We start from the raw sequence: 18473 nt of genomic DNA on the forward strand, positions 1-18473 counted from the left end.
TCGATATCTCGTTGTTCTTAACAATTAGACGTTCATGAATTGACTGTTTGGCGGATTTCGCCTGTAGATCTGCATGGACGTTGTGGACATTTAAATGATGTAATTTTTCATTTTGATAATTGTTAAGAGTCGTATTTCGAATAAAAATAAAGTGGCTTGAAAGAGTCGAGATGTGTATATGTTTTATTTTAAAACAATATCTAGGCGCGTATTTTGAAAGACCCTTTATTGCTTTAATGAATACTTTATTTTTTTTCATTACGACCTCCACAATATTAAAAAATTAAATATTGAATAGTGGGACCATCAATTTATGTTCCAATCTCAATAACCAAGTTTTAGAAATATTCCATTATTAAATAGCAAATTAAGTGTTAATATTTGGATTTATGAAACTTATCATGAACCAATTACTAAAGATCACGTAATCGGCCAAACATGTATCTGTAATTGAATTAAAAAAAAAGTTGATGACGTTGCGCTTTTGAAATTTTTTGTTTTGCTTACATTTCATTCTACTTTTACATTTTCCGCACTTAAATATCTAGCCGTTCTTTTACTCCGCGACTCTTTATCATGGAAACCATGTTTTATGTAGACTTTTTGTTAATTTTCAACCAATTTTACTTATATATTTTGCCTTTAATAAGCGCGCTCAAGCACAACATTTCTTTGTTTTCTTTTTTTGCAACATTTCACAGCAAAAAACTGGGTGTCACCAGCGCGACGTTAAAAAAATACTTTTTAATACTTTTTTCTCCTCCGAATACAAGGACTTCTTTAATTGGTTTATGGGAAATTATTGCCCTTCATTTTCTTAATTGTCAGTCAAAGCGTGAACGGAAATTATTTGAGAAAATTCATTTTTAAAACATAAATAACAGGAAAGTCTTTAAATTTACAATAAATCTGCTAACAGTCTATCAAAGCGCTACATTTTTTCTTAAGGTTGTTTAATCTTTCTTTATTCCACCCTGCACAATATATGTATGTATGTACATATGTAAGTAATTGAGAAAATTAGGTGATACCTTTGCGTTTGTTTATTTATATTTTTATTATTTATTTTTTATTACTCGATTATTTTGCGCATTACTTGACAACGAATAAAAAGAATTGAATAAATTTCGCATACAATTTTTATAATATCGTCAATATGCGCATTAAATATGCGCAAAATAACTTGAAATTGTGAGTTTTAATTTTTTTTTAATTTAATTAAACTCTTTGTATGTATACTAAATAAAAAAAAATGGTTTTGAGTTATGGAAATCAGTACTTGACCTTTACGTGCTCCATCGCTTATACATATCTTTATATACTGCAGCTTTATATAATAGTTTTCTTTGATTTACGTAACCGCAAAAATAATAAATCTCCCGAAAGAGTGATTAATTTAGCGCCACTTTGTATATACATACATACATACACCATTAGGGTTAATGAGCTTTTATTTTTGGTTCTGATTTCTTAAATTTTGAAAGGTTTTGCGTTTGTATTTTTATTTTAGGTAAATATTTACAATTGATTTTAATAAATAATCAGAAAAATGAAGGCAAGGTCACCTTTGATTTGTTTTAATTTCAAAATGTAAGATTTGCTAAAAATACCCCCCTTAGGATACAATTCCTTCAATTTTGATGCAATTTTTGTAATTCTTTAATTTTTTTTTTTGTTAGTTTGAAGTGCATAAATGTTTTATATTATGCTCAGATAATTAATTTTTTTATTAAAAAAAATATATATTTATTTTGACCTTTACGCACCCCATTGCTTGTCTGTTTATATGCCGCAGTTTTCTAGATCACAGGAGTCAAATTTGTTTGACGTACGACGTCGCCTTGCATAAACACAATTAAAGTTAATGTGCCATTTTTTAACTTTAAGTTTTTTATCTTTTATTTTTTTATTTTTATTTTATAAATATTTACTTCAGATTAATTTTACTACATAATGAAAAAAACAAAAAAAAAAAACAAATTAAGGCGAGTGATTTGATTGATTTGATTTGATTCTTTTTTTAATTTTAAAACGTAAGATTTTCTAAAAATTCCCCTTTAGGTATACAATTATTTCAATTTTGATTACTTTTTTAATATACATACATATATGTATGTATATTTTTTTACTTTTTTTACTTTGTTAGTTTGAAGTGCATAAATGTTTTATATTATGCTCAGATAATTAATTTTTTATTTTTAAAATTGTTTCAGTAGCATAAATGTGTACTACGAAGTAACAAATCTCATATGTATGCATGTACATATGGTATGTATGTATAACTAAGAATTTTCCGCTTGCAATTTCTCCTCGCCTGTGACAGGCGTTCGGTTATATCATCTCCAGCTTGTAGTAAACAATTTCATAATCGAGTTTCCCTCAAGATTTACTTTTCATTTACATACATATGTACATATATTGATGTGTATGTATAGCACTAAATAGAGAGAAAATACGAAACAAAAATAAGGGAAATACTTAAATACCAAAAAACAAATCAAAACACAAAAAAAAAACACAACAAAAAGAATTTGAATGTCAAAACGGAATTCGTCGGGCTACGTAGACGTACATAAATGAATTTCGATTGGTTGGCAGTAAATGCACAAATGTTTCTATTTTTTAACGTAGTCCAACAGAATAAATTTTCCAATGGAAAAAACTATAAATTAAATACATAGCCATCTCCTATATATATACATATGTATGTATAATACTCGTTTTGTGGTACGCACATGAAAGTTTTGAAATGGGGAGGCATGAAAAAAAGCCAAACAAACAAATGCAGTTCTTAAAATATTCCGTTCGTAGCTTTGTGTGTTTGTTTGTTGGGATTTATTTTGTGTTTCTTAAATTCTGACGCATTTATTTTTAGTGATTTTCCTACATACATATGTATATGCATGTATGTATGTATGTATGTATTTCTGGTGCTACCTTAGCATTGAAAAGTAGCTGCCGCTTGGCACGTCGCTGACGCAGAAGTTCTCGTATTCAATAAGTCTCCTTTAAAGAGATTCATATACACATACATACATATGTATGTATATGTACGTACATGTGTATGTATTTATGTTTTTATTTTATTTATTTGTGTGATTTTTATCAATACTCACATCAATATATGTACATATGTAGACATATGTACATATGTATGCACATATATGTACATATATGCAATGGATGCGCGGCAGTTAATGAAAGAACTCTATAATGTCTGGTATGCGGGAACTTTTTCGGACAACTGCAGCGACTGCACCGACTACACGAAACGAGTAGAATGTCAACAGACGTGGTGTACGTGTGAAAGCGATTGTTGATGCCACTTGCAGGTACATTGACCCATGTTAACAAAATACAGGAATTTTAAATTAGTGGAATAAATTAATTGCCGATAAATTTTTGTATTTGTGTTATTATTATTTTTGTTTTTTGTGTGGCCTCTGATGGGGAATTATTATACACATTCGTAAACAGTTGCTGTGACTTCGACTTTTTCTTCATTAAAACAAGTATTATTCTAATTACTTGCAAGCACAAGTTTTCTTTCATAATTTGTGATAAGTCGCAGTAGAAGTATAAGGACGCCGGGTTGTAGAACAGAAGCTGTGTCAACAATAATAAAAAATATAATATTTTACAGAGTTATAGCCCTCTTTCCAAGAGGAGAGACTACATACATACATACATATATGTATATTTGTACCTAAGTACGTCCATATGTACATATGTACACATACATGCATGTAGGAACTGGAATTGAAAGCATAGATAATTTTCTGAAAGTAATGATGAAAACTGATTTTGAGCACATCATCTTGGAGTACCAATTTTCGCCTACTTTTTCGAACTTTTCAGGCCGTAAGTAAAGTGTGGTGCAGGTAATGATGGTTTTCAATGATATACGAATTGTTACAGTAGACTCCCAGGTTTTAGAAATTCAGGCTTTTTTAAATTCAAATGGCAAACAAAGATTACTCCTTGGAACAATATAGCATTATTTGAGGGGTTTCTAACCCAAATCTTAACTATCGAAAATAAATATGAATATAAAAAAATATTGTGACATTCATGTATTGTATATGCAGGTGTGTCCAATTATATTCCAGCTGACCTTTTGTATCAGTCAATAATTGTATTAACAATCTCTACACTGGCATAGATCAGCAAGTGCGCCTGTGACAACGGGTTACTTTTAAATGCAAATAAATCTCAGTGTATCGTTATTTACAAGAAAACTTTCAAGCTCGAAGGCTACAGTGAAGTGAAATTGAACAACACTGTCACAAAATTTGCGGACACTGCCAGAAATGTAAGAATCATTTTCAATGGAACTCTATCGTGGAATAGCCACATATACAGTGCAACAGGCAAGGTCTATGGTATGCTCTGTTCATTATAGGATATTCAGCACTTTACTCCAATGAACATACGACTGCTTGTACCTTAAACCCATCTGCTACTAACATTATTGTATGGCTATATGTCAATTGTGATAGTAGTAAATTTATTGTCCTCTTCAACATCATCGCCGGATACATGTATTGCGTAAAACGACGTAATCACATACCAGTTATTGCATTCAAAATATTTTGTATTAAATTTGATAATTTATTAGAAGTAAACTGAACAATGCTGCTCCACACGATCATTAACTCTAGTGAGCCCAATTACCTGGCCGAACGAATTCAATTCATTACATCGTCCCGATCACATAACAGTTGTTTTGTGTCTGAACGTTAGTTCTACGTTTTTACTGTTCGTATTTGGAACGCCGTAGCCGAATAGGTTGGTGCGTGACTACCATTCACAGAGAGAACGTAGGTTCGAATCTCGGTGAAACACCAAAATTAAGAAAAACATTTTTCTAAAACACCTCTATTTTTAGTGTTACTTTTAAACTTTTAGAATTAAACTCATTCACTGTAAAATAGCTTATAGTTGTGGGTTTGATTAATAAAGCAAATAAATAAGTTGGCCTTTTATTTATGCCAGTACAACTAACTTTTTCTTTTGCATATTCTTCTCGCTCATACTTGATCGGTGGGCGTCATTAATTTATTATTATTATTCATTTTAAGTATAGTTTATACGTATTTTTATGATACACTCATTCTTACTCTTAACTTTATTTAAATTTCTTTTTTTTTGGCATTGCACTCTTTCTTTATATTTTCTGGAAGGGTGTTAAATATGATAGTTGAAATCCTCTATAAAAACCCGACTTCTATGACGTTGTGGTACTATTGTACTTTATAGATTTCCTACTTATCCTTAGCCAAAAGAAAAACCATCGAGCTGTCAGAATAAGGCATTGCTAAGAACGAAACTCGTACTTGATATTATTAGTGATCTTAAAATTGTTATATTGCTATTATTATTGTTATTTGATATTTCATATTTTTAATGCCATTCAAATCCTGCCAAGCTAAATAGTTTTTAAGACTATTTTAAAGACTTCCTCGACTAAAAAATTTCAATATTGAGATTAATCTGTGATATGCCGAGTCTTATGTCTAGCGCTCAAGCATCGAACTCTTAGTTACTGTACACTTTTTTTGACGTTGCTGATCCTGGCAGAATTTATGTATCCAATTTCTTTTTTAAATAACTTATTTACTTAATAAAAAAATGATTTTGTGTAATGAAAATTTGTATTTTGATCTTTAAGCACTTCAAAGGTCAAGCGCTTTTCTTTACACCTACGGGCATTCGCCCATCTTTATATACGCAATACCGGCATGAAAAAATGATCAAAAATCAACGAGAATTTTGGGTTCTTCTAAACTACTATAAAATTGCGTCGACAATTTTCTTTTTTTAATTTCGATTAAAAAGTTAAAGTTTTAATAGGTTCATACACATTTTCATTATGATATTTGTTGTACAATGTGCTATATTTTTTTAATAAACAAATAAAAATTAAAACCAAAAAAGAAGCAATTAAAATATTGTGATTCTATTATTTTGTCTCCAAGTGTAAATCGGATCTTTGGGCAAAGCAACTTTAAGAAGTGCAAAATCTAAAATTTTTTTTACAAAAATTATGAAATTGTTCTCACATGCCGCCCATTAATTTTTTTATCTGACGTTTTTCTTGTTGTTGTAAGTTTAGCAGTCTCTTTCAACAGGCTTTTTAAATGATCAGTTCCCGGTAGTTTTTGGCAGGAGATAATTTAATTTTTACTACCGGATTACTGACTAACAAATTATCGCGGTAGAGAACTTGAACATTTTCTGTTAACTCTTACACCCCATACTCACATGCATATAATTTTATCTAGTGACCAAGAAAAGAAGCAATCGTTTGGTAAAATAAAAAAAGTCTACACATATACATATATAAGGACATTACAATTGAAAAATTAACGAACTTGGTTTAAATACCCGTATTACAATTATCAATTATTATAGAATCAAATCTCTTTTGAAGCCAGATGCGTTATACTGTCACGACTATGAAAAAAATCTTCTTCTCACACATTTAAAAGCCCGATAACAAAGTCCACAATTCAGTACTTCAATAAAACATTTCCGGTAGTGACTTACATACAAACGCTTTGCAGAAGCACGCGCAAAGTCATTGTGCACACACGTATACATACACATGTACTTACAATATGTATCCCACTATATTTTATCATTCTTCCACATGCCCACTCATTGCATTACACATTGCATTGACATAAAACATTTAATCAGTGCGGTCATTGTTATCAGCAGCTTGCGTGTGTGTGTGTGTGCATACATAAATGTCATAATCGTACAATTGATGCAACGAATTCCTAGCAGCACTTATCAATCTGCACAGGCGACAATAACATGTATGGATGTATGTACATGCATAGAAGTATACAATATTTACACTCATGTAATTACGCGTGTATATCGCCTTGCATTAAGAAAAAAATTCTATTGGCAGCAAAAACAATGCCAAAAGCACTACCCGTGTAAATGTGTATGTTTTATTGAGTATTTACTGATAATTGAATTGGGTACATGAACAAATATGAAAAAAATACATGCAAGTACATACAGATGCGTGCAAGAAAGTGCATAGGCGTCCCAAGAAGGTGGCGCTCAGCTAAATTCGTTGCCGCAACGGACGCATTGAATAGCCAAAAGCCAAACGGAGCTAAACTAGCGGAATACGGTGATTGTGAAATTATCATCATCATCATCAATTTCTTTTGACCCGAATGGAACATAGAGCCTGCATTTAATAAGTTTTTACTATTTATTTCTTTATGTTATTAGTTTCAATATTTTTTTTTTGCTAAAATATATAATTTATTCTTGAACAAAGACGATTTTAATCCAAGCTTCACACTTTGCCTAAGATTTTTAAAAATTCAATAAATTTACACCAAAATTTCCCGCCTTTTAATCTGTAGTGAAACATGTGGGTACACTCAACACCATCAGCAAAACAAAAAAAAACACATCTTCAAAATTCTATGGAATTTTACAACAACTCAAAACTTGCACTCCATTAAATAAATTTTTTAAAATTATGATTAGTATGAAATGTTGATGAAAATTAGTTGAAATTTTTGAAATTTTTTTATAAAGTGTGAAACTTGTATTTTTATGGTTTTTGTTATACAAAAATTTATTTATTTAATTGGAAAAGTTTTCTCGACACAAAGCTGGTACTTTCTTTCGAATCGCTTCGCACAAACAGCGCATATCAGCCCGTGGATAGGATTTCGTGGTGCTTAACACCTTTATAATCGATGAAAAATCTCAACATGATCTTGAATTGGCGCGATATTCATTCAATTGGTCACTTTTGTTTATTATAACTTTGATCCCAGTCGCATTTCCAGTTATGATGCAGTTCATGACAGATTCCTAGTCATAAATCAATCTCTTTGAAGGTAACAACTTTCACTTTTAGTTACTCACCAAACAGAAGAAAATTATAAAAAAGTAGAGATAATACCATGAAATTTGATATGCGGACAGACTATTAATCTTCTTCTTCTTAATTGGCGCGATAACCGCTTACGCGATTTTGGCAGAGCTTAACAAAGCGCGCCAGTCGTTTCTCTCTCGTGCTAACCGGCGCCAATTGGACACACCAAGTGAAGCCAAGTCCTTCTCCACCTGATCTTTCCAACGCAGAGGAGGCCTTCCTCTTCCTCTGCTACCACCAGCTGGTACCGCATCGAATACTTTCAAAGCCGGAGCGTTTGAATCCATTCGGACGACATGACCCAACCAACGAAGCCGCTGGATCTTTATTCGCTGCGCTATGTCTATGTCGTCGTAAAGCTCATACAGCTCATCGTTCCATCGCCTGCGATATTCGCCGTTGCCAACGTGCAAAGGTCCAAAAACCTTACGCAGAATCTTTCTCTCGAACACTCCAAGCGTCGCTTCATCGGATGTTGTCATCGTCCAAGCTTCTGCGCCATAAGTTAGGACGGGCATGATGAGAGTCTTGTAGAGTGTTAGTTTTGTTCGTCGAGAGAGGACTTTACTGCTCAGTTGCCTACTTAGTCCAAAGTAGCACTTGTTGGCAAGAGAGATTCTACGTTGGATTTCAAGGCTGACATTGTTATCGGTGTTAATGCTGGTTCCTAAATAAACGAAGTCTTTTACAACCTCGAAATTATAACTGTCTACAGTGACGTGGGTGCCGATACGCGAGTGCGCCGACTGTTTGTTTGAAGACAGGAGGTACTTCGTTTTGTCCTCGTTCACCACCAAACCCATTCGCTTTGCCTCTTTATCCAGTTTGGAGAAGGCAGAACTAACAGCGCGGTTGTTAAGGCCGATGATATCAATATCATCGGCATACGCCAACAATTGTACGCTCTTATAAAAAATTGTGCCTGAGCGATTAAGTTCTGCGGGATGCTCTCCAACATCAGGTTAAAGAAGTCACACGACAGCGAGTCACCCTGTCTGAAACCTCGTTTGGTATCAAACGGCTCGGAGAGGTCCTTCCCAATTCTGACGGCGCTGCTGGTGTTGAGCAACGTCATCTTACATAGCCGTATTAGTTTTGCGGGGATACCAAATTCAGACATAGCGGCATACAGGTAACTCCTTTCCGTACTGTCGAACAGACTATTAATCGAAACAAAAAAAAAAGGTTCTTCCGAATCGACATGAAATCAATGGAAAATATGTCAAACATTTCAATTTGAACACAATAGCATATAGAAGATGTGGTCCAAAGTTAACAATCCAGCCATCGACAGACGGAAAAGGTAAATCCTAAGCTGATGAAGTAGATTTATTGCAAAGCGACAGTTTGTTCATGTCAGCAGTACAACCACGAGCAACGAACAAAGAGCTAATATTAATTCCTTTTTAAACGTAGCAAAACAGTTATCAAGAAATAAATAAAAATAAATAATTGGCGCGTATACTTCTGTTAGGTGCTTGGCCGAGCTCCTCCTCCTATTTGTTGCGTGCGTCTTGATTATGATCCCTAAATGGAGTGCCTGCAGTTTTAAACCGACTCCGAACGGCAAATGATTTTTATAAGAAGATTTTGCATGACAGAAATACACGCGGCGGCCCATCCCAAATCGAAACGTTTCAATTTATGAACCAAACAAAAGCTATGCTGGTGATTGTTAATGAAATGCTGGCTCTGGCATGCGACACCGTGAGGAAGTAAGAATGGTGTTGGGTTTTATATGCTTTAATTTTTGTTTGTACCGGGCATACATTTTTACCCCGTATACGTAATAATGCATCATGTTTATATTCTTGTTGTTGTTCCAACATCATAAAAACCACAACATTCTTGGTGAATGCATCTGTCCCTCCTTCCTGAACATCGACTCGAAATATTAATTTCTTCTTTTTCTTAAAAAATTTTCGTAAAAAATGCCATCTAACAGATTTAATTATTTAATTAAATGCACTTGCTAATCTATACCACAACTGCTCCGTCCGGTACTAGAATCGATTAATTATAAAAATAATTTTTTTTTGGCAATCTCGTTTTTTAATTGCGTTTTCAAGACGAGGATTTTGTTATTTATTGATAAAAATGTTTATACATATAGACATACGTGTCTGAATATGCATATAAAGAAAAATTAATTGTATTGCTTTGTTCCAGATGACTTAAAAATAAGTAAACATTTACTTCCATTCAAGGTTACTGAATTTAAGAAAAAAATAAAAATAAATTTTTTTTAAATTTGCTAAGGGAAATTGTACTTTCTATAGCCTACAAAGTGAATAATGAAGTGTAAAAAATATGGCATTATTTTATTCAACTTCTGGAATAAATTTTCGAAGCGAGCCTGAACACTTGAGTACATCCATAAAAAAATGAGCTGTAAGCAGTGCGCAGTGGCTGTAGACAATTTTTTAGTAGTATACAAGCCTTAAAAATTGATTCCAAAATGGTGTGGTAAATTTATACTTTCAAGTTTATGACTAACGCGAAAGAAAAAGGGCATGTGAAAAGGTGGTTAGCATCATGCGGGACATATGTTTAGTATGTCGGGGTCAATTCTGGATAAGTAGGAGTTTAACCAGCTGCAGTATCCAAAACGTAATTGTGCCAAGGTTACGGGGGTCTCGCTAGGCAGCTGTATTTCTGCCATGAAAAAGCTCCTCATATTTTCTGCCATGAAAAAACTCTTTCATAAAACGGCATCTGTGGCATAAAACTGTAGGTCCCTCCATTTGTGGAAAAACAAACCAGAAGCATACCCACGTTGGAGAAGAAGCTCCTTACACCCCAAAGACCTAAAAAAGGGTGTAGCCGCCGGTTATATCTATGTAGCACAATCATCAATTTTGCCTTCAATTGCAGAATAACTCTTATCGTCCATAACAAAAGTGAAAGAACTTGAAGCAAACGAATTCTGGGTAGAGGCGCTTCAATCTATGCTAACAAGTACTACTGCTTTCAGAAACTGAACTTTTCTTTGCACAGCTAATATTTCGCATACCTGTGGTATACTTTTTAATAGTCGTCTCTTGATAGTATTTGTAGGTTTTGGCTAATTTACGATATGATTTGGTTAATCAACCCACAATTCATTTCTTAATTTAGCACGAACTTTGCTGCCTTGTAGAGACATTTTCATGTACACTCGAGTTTTTCTTCACACAAATTTTCACTCCCGCAAGTCTTACTTATTTTAGAAATACATTTTTTAAGTCCACCTGAGAAAAAATAGAAGATTTGATAGCAAACTTACATGGAAACCCCATATTTTCACCAAGTGAAGGCTCTAGAAATAAAACTGAGAACCCTAAATTTGTTAAAAACTCTCATGTTTGTCGAAATTCTCATGTTTCTTTCGAAAGTAAGCTCTCACTTTACTCAGCTATCTGTAATCGATATTTACTTGCATTCAACTTTGGGGCACTGCAGCTAATTCCAACATCGAAATACTTAAAAGATTCCAGTCGAAAACCCTCAGAATGTTCTCAAACGCTCCTTATTATTTCACAAATGCACAAATTCATCGTGATCTCAAAGTACCCACAGTAATTGAAGAAATAAGAAAATATGCCACATCACACAAGATACAACACCAGTCGCTATCTCCAAACCCTTTTATAACAGAAATAATGGCAAATCCCTTAAACTTCACCAGACTCAAGAGGAGGTCTACAAAGGAGCTCATATGATAATAAATTAGTCTGAATTATTATTTAGCATAAAATTAGTAAATGATTGCACCACTGGATGTATTCCTTAGTTTTTTTTTTCTGAAATGAATAAAATAAATGTTTAAAAAGCAGATCTCAATGGATTAAAAAAAATTTTTTAAATAGTTTGCTGCCAGTGAATTATTTTCATAAAACGTGGAAGTAAATTTTTGGCACTGTGTCAATCTCGGTGTATATTTACGACTACTTTTAGTACATGAAAATTATCTTCAACTAAAAGATGGCTGGAATGATACACATACTTCTCTCTTAATTTGTTTTGTTGGTGCTTATTTGTTGCACGTTCTGTTTTTCAAAATAAATTAGCCAACGTTACTCCTGAGCGAGTCTGTTCACGCTGAGTTGCCAAACCAAGCTGACCTTAAAGGAAGCGAGAACTGTACAAACAAAAACTGCTGTTAATTTAATGTTCTCTGCCTCCAAAAAACCAACCTCTTTCTCTCTCCGCCTATAACTTGCGCCCCCAGCACACTATATTGCTTCATTCGGAGTTCTTATTAGATACAAAATATTTTTTGCAGGCGCCCTTGTTTAACTAATCAACCAATGCCCGGAATTGTGTTGAGTAAAAAAATGTACATTTTTCCCGTGAGTAGGAAAAACAAAATCGCTTATAAGCGTTTGCAATCAACGTGAAACAAAAGTATCTATGTACGAGGAGTGTTCAAAAAGTGTCGCGAATTTTGAATTTTCGCAGGTTACGTATATGCAAATTTCGATTTTTTTGTGGCGATATGTTGGTACTCATGTTTCTCACTCATGTCGACGAGTTCGGCCATTTTGAATGTTCGGTTAATTGTTGACAGCTGCTTTGCTTGCACGTGTTTCGGCTCCTCTTCGATTTTTACCTATTCAAAAGGATGGATTAAAGAACCAGTATCAGTTTTTTTCCGAATGTTGACTGGACCAAAGCAACGATTATCGGTGGTACAAAATGTTCTCAGAAGGCCGAGAAGGTGTGAACGACGAATGCCCGAGCACTTCAACAACAGACGAAAATTGATTTTGATTGATGAAGTGAAGAAAATGGTATTGGCCAATCGTCGAATCACCGTTAGAGAAGTTGCTGAGGACCTACACATATCGATTGCCTCGTGCCACAAAATTCGCACCCGAACTACTCAATTTCGACCAAAAGCAGCATCGCGTAAACATTGCTCCAGAAGGTCATAACTGGTGATGAATCGTGGGTTTATGGTTGACGTGGAAACCAAAGCTCAATCATCTCAATGGAAGCTGCCGCACGAACCAAGACTGAAAAAATCGCGCCAAGTTCGGTCGAATGTAACATTTTTGCTTACCGTTTTCTTCGATTACAGGGGCATTGTGCATCATGAGTTCTTGCCACGGCGTAAAACGATCAATAAGGAATATTACCTGCAAGTTAGGCGTAATTTGCGAGAAGCAATCCGCCAGAAACGCCTGGTTTTGGGGAAGAACAAAAATAGGCTCTTGCATCACGATAACGCCACAGCCACAGTATTCCCTAGATCTGGCCCGCTGTGACTTTTTGTTGTTCTCGAAACTGAAGAGGCATATAAAAGGACGACGCTACGCTACGATTGACGAGATTAAGACAGCATCTAAGGAGGAGCTGAGCAAGATAAAAAAATTATTTTTTGGAGTGCTTCGAAGACTGGAAAAAACGTTGGCACAAGTGCATAATATCTCATGGGGATTACTTTGAAGGGGGCAAAATAGATATTAATGAATAAATAAATAATTTTTGAAAAAACATAAAATTCGCGATACTTTTTGAACACACCTCGTATGTATACTTAGTTAGTTATGTAGTACGCCTATTTACCACACATGGCGCACAGCCTGTGATTATATTGCCGGGAATCAACAAGTTACAGCGATTATATACAAAAATAATAACTTAACCGAGTGGGCGAAGGTATTTGGATTGCTCCGAATGCTTTTAGTGATTCAGAAAACTGTTTTTACTTGTTTTTGTTAGCCTATAAATATGTTTAAGCGAACATATAGTGCGCTCACTGTAATCGGATTCAATAAAAACACTGATATGTAGTACTATGTGCACACATACATACATATATTGTATTTACATAAAAATATTAATGTCAAATGCGTATTGAGCTTAGCAGTTGTGGCTATCACAGTAATTATCAATGCCAATAATTAATATTTTATTCATACTCTATGAAAATCAAGAAACAGTTAGAGCCGGTTTGAAACAATCCTGATGAAATTTCTTGAAAAATTTAAACAGCACAGTGGGTATTTTAAGCGGGGAAATACACTGCTTACTGATTATGATACCAACTTACGAAGTACTCGCATGAGATTTCTAGTGAAAAATTACTACTTGGGTGTGAAAATAAATTGGAAATGTCAGTTTGTACAAACTTCAGGTATTTGTATTGTACTTGTGATAAATTATTATGTATAATTAACTGTCCAACAATTATAGTAGCTATTACATGTTCTTTAGAAATAAATAAATGTGTATAAATGCAGCTTCAGCCGACATAGAAAAACGAGTAAAATAAGACTCATAGTAAAGAGAGGTACTTTTTCCAAAAGGGTTTTTTGACTGACCACGCGTGACTACTGTCAAACTAAATAGATAATTTTTTCAGTATTCGTTGACATTTCATCATGGAAAGACTTACGCCTCCACAACATTTACAAATTGTTCAATTCTAGTGCAAATATCCACGCTCGGTGAAAAGTGTTCATCACCCGCTCAGGTCAACTTATGGTGTACATAACCGTCCTACTGAACACACTATTCGGCAAACTAACAGAAAAATTGAGAACAACTTTACAATATTGGATGATATTCGACCAATTAGACTACGTACAGCGCCAAGTAAAGAGAATATTGCGGCTCTAAATGAGACTTTTGCCGAAGAATCGATTCGCCGATCTCAACAACTTGGCCTATCTTATGGCACTACTTGGGCGATTTTACGCAAAGATCTTGATTTGAAAGCGTATAAAATACAACTAGTCCAAGTTTTGAAGCCGGCCGATCTTCTAAGCCGTCATAATTTCAGTCGTTGGGCTCTTGAAAAACTCGCCGAAGGTCCGCATTTTTGAACCCGAATTATGTTCAGCGGTGAGGCCCATTTTCGGTTTAATGGGTACGTCACTAAGCAACATTGTCATACTTGGGATGAAGAGCAAGCAATACGAGACTGGCGCCAATTTAACAGTAAATTGCGACTGGTGCTGTAGTATCCCAATCATTCAACCCAATTTCGCAACATTTTTCTATTGACCTGCACAAGTTGGTCACTGTACTTAAAGTCGTTTTAAGACATCGTCGAGAAAAATTTGCGCTTCCTTATGTAGTAGTTCAATATGCACTTAATTCTCGCCAGTAAAGCAACAGGTGAATTCATTTCAAAACGTGTAAGTACGCCTTGTTTTTTTTCATAATTTTCTACTTGGTGAAAATTTCGAAATTTTTTTTAAGGAGAGCAGTCGCAAAAAGGGGCACAGAAACGTTTTTGGTAGCGCATGGCACACATATGGTTGAAGATGCTGCCAATGCTGCTTGAGAGTTACATCTACATACATAAATAGGTGTGCACATACGTTCAATAAATATATACAATATATAAGTATGTATGTATGTATATATGATCACGGTTTTGGTCGAAACGTTAATTAATCCATAAATACATTTATTATATGTATGTATATTTTTCTGTAAACGAATTTTCAGCTACTGTCTGGAAGGAATAAAAACGGACCTTGTGAGCACATTTTTGTACATCCTCATGTGTTTGTTGTAAATACCAAAGTATAGTGAATTAATACATACTTCAAGTAAAAAATATCTCAAGTGCAGTGACAGCAGGCGTCGAAAAGCAATTGATAAACATGTGGAAAGTACGCTGTTAATAAAGAAGAGAAATAAGGCCGGAGATTTAAGCAACGATTGTTGTTGCAATAAAAGTCATTTAATGCGCACAAAAAACTTGCAGACTTGTTTAAATAAAGCGTCAAGTTGTAAAAAAGCATTGACATTGAATGAGCTCAAAATATTGTGACTGGCCGGTAACTTTGTAAAACAATACACATACATACATATACACACCTTGTAATATAGTATGTGCACAAATTTGCACAAGCATTTAGTATGCACCCTGTAGAGAAAAACCTGAGCTAAATTTATTCCTCCCTAATACCATTTCGCCGATTGCGAAGCACTCGCTATATGTTTATATGTCTTTAGAGTTTAGCCAAAGACCGTACTATACGTTTACTTAAATACACGAAAATGCAATAGCGGATTAAATTTATAGTTCATTATTCATTCAAATATGATACTGGGCAGTTCCCCTAAGATTGGTTAAAATCTGTTTTTATCTCTTTGCCAAAACAACCTTAGACTAAAAATGCTATGAGTATCGCTTGATCAGCTTAATGAGTCACTCTTTAGACGTTTTTTTTTTTACATTTTGCATAGTTCGATATGTGAAGCCATCGGACATTCCCAATTCGGCTTTAGGAATGGATTGGGAACACACGAAGCTCTCCTATGTGTTCTCAAAGAAAATTGCAAAGATGTGCAAAACCACACTTTCATTTGCTTTATAGATTACGAGAAAGCCTTTGATACAGTGCAACATGACAAGCTATTTAAGGTATTACAGGAAAAGAAGTTGCGCTGTATAAAAAAACTATATCGCAGAGGCTAGAATAAATAATGAAAATACAAACGAAATTGAAAAATTGAAAGGCCTTAGGCAGGGGTGCATATTTTGTCACCCCTTTTGTTTAATATTTACTCTGAAGCAATTTTTCAGGAAGCACTTCATAATGCACAAGAAGGAATGAAAGTAAATGTTGTGATTATTAACAACATCAGGTATGCTGATAACCCGACACTTGTTGCGGACAGTATGAAAGATCTACAAATCGAATAATCAGCCGAAGCTTTAATGGCAATTGACCGCCTAGAAGATGGATTTGACCAGTTTTCGTGGGGCGTTATTAAGAATATATGTTAAACCAACCATACAGAGCTGATTCAAGAGTCGAAATTTAACATCATATGATATCAAAATTAAATCCAAAACAAAATAATAAAAATAAACTGAAAACTGTTTCTCTAACCGGACAATGAAATCACCATTATCTATTAGGTAATAAGTGATTTATTGCTTACTATGTGACTTATTCAGTAGAAATTGGTATTAATGTTGAACTAATGAGAGTAGGACGCAGCGGATCAACACGTAAAATTCACGCAACCAGTTGCTCATACGGAAATCATATAAACCTCAAGTCATTAGAAATACATTTGCATGCATTGCATTTCCCCGCAGGGTATACATCCATCCACATATGCAGCCGTGTAGATTTTCGTTACGCTGTCAGTGTTATTTTCTTTCTGGTAAAACGCTTATCACTTTATTAGTTTTCTTTCAACTTACAGCTGTTAATGCTAAAATAATTTCTATACGTAAATAAATAAATATTAGTAAAATAAATATACGATAAGCTAGAAATCAACAAACATTAAACAGACATACACGAAAGATTTTACACTTTGTTTACTATTTTTTGTACGAATAGAAATACGCCTATTATTTACACCTTCGCCTGCGTTAGGAATGCTAGCTCCGGGATCCCGGTGTTTTTCATGTCCCGTAAATCGAGACGATTAGCCTATATTAGTTACGGGATTCCGAAAATCTTAAATATCGAATTAAAAGAAAAAAAGTGTTCTAATAAAAATTTCATCACAATAAAAGCTTTTGAATTTCCAAGAAACTTGTTTTAATTTATTTATGGAGCAAATTGATTTGAATTGAAAAACTACATCAGTAATATTTACAAATAAATCAACTCTTTTTTTACTAATTTTTACAAGCCAAGCTAAAAAAGCATTTAATAGCGTCCGCTGAGCGTAAGCTTTGAGTTAAATACACTTACAGAATACAGCAGTAAGTGTTCATACGCCATAATTTTACAATCAGCTCAAAAGCGTTAACGATTCGGCTTATTTTTAGTCGAATATAAATTGTTTGCGGCCAATGAATCATAGGCGTTTAAATTCACAATTCGCTTAGCTTTTACATATTCGTAACAAAATTGGATTTCGTTTTAAAATTTTCAATTTTTTCTTTCAAAGTTTATCAACTAAAATGAATAAATAAAAATGAACAATTTCCGAAAAAGGTTCAAAATGCCGTATTTTTCATTTAAACGTCTGCAATTAAAAAAGTATATTACTATTCCGACTGACACAAAAATAAATGAAGCTCATTTTGATGTTGAGAGACTCAAAATTAGTCTAGAAAACATTTTGTTGTAATAGGTTCATATATGTATAACTAAATTATCTACTTTTTCGAGCTTAACTCCCAGTCCGTAATTAAAAAGCGAGATTACCCATACAAAATGTCTCTCCCGAAATCCGAGATTATAAAATAATCCTAAATTATTGACATTCTTTTTTTCGTACAATTATTATATTATACATAATTCGAATAAAATGTTTGTTAGGTATTATTATTTATGCATTTATATTACAGAAGTAAGCGTGTGTCCTTAAGCGCTTCGGCCTGTTATTGCTTATTATAAAACGTAATACCGACTTTCGCATGCGTATTGCTGCCACAATATTTTGCAACCTCAATAGACGACGTTCATGGATTTCCTCCAACTGTATATTACTAGTAGCAAATTTCACAATTAAATTAACTATTCCTTCTCCTTATCTTTTCTTCATATCGCAAATAATAATTAAACAATCCAAAAACTCTAAAATATTCCACCAAACCAATTTCTATGGAGAAAAAGTCTTTATAGCTGATTGTCAATTT

General features: G+C 33.9%; 1 protein-coding gene and 1 long non-coding RNA gene across 3 annotated transcripts in view; one reads left to right on the forward strand and one right to left on the reverse strand.

Moving 5' to 3' along the window:
- LOC128860896 (facilitated trehalose transporter Tret1-2 homolog) overlaps positions 1-18473 on the reverse strand; it is a 97094-nt gene that overhangs the window by 70231 nt on the left and 8390 nt on the right. The window lies entirely within an intron of this gene.
- LOC128860897 (uncharacterized) lies at positions 14133-16075 on the forward strand. Its single transcript, XR_008454309.1, has 3 exons — positions 14133-15045; positions 15110-15219; positions 15362-16075. It is a non-coding gene; the product is annotated as an uncharacterized LOC128860897 (long non-coding RNA).

The sequence above is a fragment of the Anastrepha ludens genome, chromosome 4, assembly GCF_028408465.1.
Source record: "Anastrepha ludens isolate Willacy chromosome 4, idAnaLude1.1, whole genome shotgun sequence".
Classification (NCBI taxonomy): Eukaryota; Metazoa; Arthropoda; class Insecta; order Diptera; family Tephritidae; genus Anastrepha; species Anastrepha ludens.